At 57.6% G+C, this 2,977-nt stretch overlaps 1 non-coding gene across 1 annotated transcript; it reads right to left on the reverse strand.

Annotated features, from left to right (window-relative positions):
- Nucleotides 1-2,586: 2,586 nt before the first annotated feature.
- Nucleotides 2,587-2,659, reverse strand: TRNAK-CUU. Its single transcript has one exon. It is a non-coding gene; the product is annotated as a tRNA-Lys (tRNA).
- Between the last annotated feature and the right edge of the window lie 318 nt (nt 2,660-2,977).

A 2,977-nucleotide genomic window follows, 5' to 3' on the forward strand; every position in this document is an offset into this window, starting at 1 on the left:
CACTGCAGCCATCCTGACCAGAGGCCTGGCTCCCGTGGGTGTGAGTCACCCAACAGGAGAAGAAGGATTTGCTCTTCCATAGCTGGAAACAGGAATGTTAAGTATTTTGAGTGCCAGAGATTTACCACAAGCCAGCATAAAGTCCCACTGAGATTTGAACTCAGATTGCAGGATTCAGAGTCCTGAGTACTGCCCATTACACCATGGAACCACCTTGTGTTGTCTAGAGCATGTGGCCACTGCCAGAGCAAGTGTCCAGCCTGTAGAGGTGTCCCTGCAGCACAGCCAGGGCTGGGAAGGAGGCCTGGGACATGTGAGGAAGAGACTGTCAGCTTGTGCTGTCTTCTCTGGACATTGGTGATCCTCACGGGGCTGGCTCGTGTAAGGGACTGTTGGCCTCTTAAACTTACTGGGGTTTTTGGTTGGCTAGTTCCCAGTCCCAATAGAAGGGGGAAGAGTCAATGAGAAATCAGGACCCTGAGACTGACAGTCCCCAGGGGCAATGGGGAGAGACCAAAGCTCCAAGTTAGCTGGACTGACAGGCCAGGCAGTGTAATGAGGGAGTCACCAGGCCAGGGGGTCCCATCCTCCATGTGAGCTGGAACTGCCTGGGCCAGAGTGGGGTGGAGCTAAGGAGAGAGCAGGAGCCCCGAGAAGAGCCGGGGAGCAGAGCTGTGCCAGCCAGGGAGAACCAGAGCAGATCTGTGCTGGGAGCCGAGCTGCAGCAAGCGGAGCCAGAGGAGAAACCCAGGGAGCTGGAGGCAGAGCTGCAGCAGCACTGGGGCTGGAGGTGGGTGCAGTGAGCAGCTTGGGAGAGCGAGGAGGACCCTGGGCAGAAGGCCCAGCACAAGGAGATGCCACCAGTCAAGAGGACTTGCAGGCCAGACTTTCAGGGGTGGGGGGGATTGTGTCCCTTACATGGGGGCAGACACTGGGAACAAGGGGCCTGTCACCTAGAGCATGTGGCCACTGCCAGAGCAAGTGTCCAGCCTGTAGCGGTGTCCCTGCAGCACAGCCAGGGCCTGGGAAGGAGGCCTGGGACATGTGAGGAAGAGACTGTGACCTGCCCTGACACTCCAGAGACGCTGGTTGTGATCTCCCTGCACCACAGAACAGGGTGACATGTTTTCCTTTCCCATCTTTCCTTATGTTTTACATTGATTGCTGGGTAATAAATGGTGTTTGCTTGAAGCACATGCAATGATGAGTGGGTCAGGGAAGTGCCCAGAGCAGAGAGAGTACCCCAGAGTGGGGACACCCCAGCCCCTGTGTGACGAAGTGGAGGGTTTTCTTGGTTTTTCTGTGCTTTCCAGTGGGTTGCATGGAGAGGGAGGGGGACTCAGTGCCCCCGGGTGCTACTAGTTTAACGAGGTGAGGGGAGAGGGAGTTTATTGTTACAGAGGACCGGAAAGGGCACTTTTGGGACCCCAGGGGATGGACTGGAGGATGGAGACCCCAGCGACTGGTGACCTGGTGACCCAGCTCAGGAATCACAGCCGGTTCTGGCCAGTGGAAGGACAACGGGCTGCGAAGAGAGGACCACAGTGACCTGACCAGCCGGTTCCAGCCCAAAGGGGCCAGAGGAGGGCTGAGAGGAGAGGAGGCCCAGGCCACCCTGTTTACCTGGAGAGAAGACAATGGACAGAGGTGGGGCTTGGGGCCGGGGATATCGGAGGCCCAGCTGGGAAGCAGGGGGGCTCTGGGCTGGAGAGGGGGAGCAGGCAGAGCCCACCTGGCTGCAGGGAGACTGGGATATGCTCTGCTGAGGGAGGCCAGGCCTGAGGCCCTGAGAGTTTCCTGTGCTGTGTTCAACGCTCAGTAAACCCTCCTGTTTTATGATGCCTAAGAGTCACTCTGGTCTAGAGAGCAGGGTTGCATCAACCCCTTCGGGGGTGAGGCGGCCCAGGGGGTCCAGAGCGCGTGGACTCCCTGAGGGGGCCCACGGCAAGAAACAGGTGTGCTAAGGCTCAGAGAGGTGCAGATCCAGGAGGTGGAGGGGCCTGACCCTGAGGGAGAGTGGATCCACGAGAAGGGCTGTCACACTGGAAGGGGCACCTCCCACGGACCGCACGGGGCCACAGGTGGGCACGATCTGTGAGTCCGTGACACCCTGTTCTAAGTGATCATGACAAGATTGGGGGTCAAGCCCCCTAGGAATCCTGGGCCCAGCCTTGTTGGGGTTACGAGGTCTCTGCCACACACGAGAGTAGAAAGAGAGTCCTTGGGGTCAGGCAGCCGCTGGGTAAGGGGGTGGGGACTCAGATCCTTTTGCCGGCCAATTCCACCGGGATCGTGTAAAAGCCAGGGAAGTTCCTGACAATAGCTGGACCAGACCCCACTGTCATCATTGCTTCTCTCTTTCCCTTCCCCCCATCTCTGCTGCTCTCCCTCTGGGCTTTCTCAGCACCTGGCCCCACAGAGCTTCCTGGCAGCCAGAGACTGGGCTTTCTGCACCTGTGGATGTGGCTTCTCTCCTGATTCCTAAGGAAAGGAACCTTTCCAGGAAAGGGCCACAGTTCCTGGGAATCTGTGGGTGGCTGTGAGCAGAATTTGGCTCCTGGCACACAAGGCAACTTAAAAGCTGAGTGCCCAGACAGGGGCTTGAACCCTGGACCCTCAGATTAAGAGCCTGATGCTCTACCAACTGAACCACCTGGGCTTGTTAAGAGTCTCTTCACCGTTCACCACAAGAGTGAGCAGGCAGGCAAAAGAGAGGCAAAAAAAGTCCCAGCAACCCCTCCTCTTTTTCTGCACAGCCACTGCCTGTCAGCAGGATTCCTCCTCCCTCCTGTGCCTCAATGTGACTGAATCTCCACACCTAGACAACTGGTCCATCCGCTGCACTTCAATCCCCCATGCCTAAGCCTCCCTGCCCCCTGTGAATTAAATCTCACATGTCACTGGGAACTCGCCATTTTGTGCCCAGAGAGTCTCAGCCCCCCTCAGTAGATGACCCAAGAAACACAGTGTCCACCTT

The sequence above is a fragment of the Mauremys reevesii genome, unplaced genomic scaffold (assembly GCF_016161935.1).
Source record: "Mauremys reevesii isolate NIE-2019 unplaced genomic scaffold, ASM1616193v1 Contig2, whole genome shotgun sequence".
NCBI lineage: Eukaryota > Metazoa > Chordata > Testudines > Geoemydidae > Mauremys > Mauremys reevesii.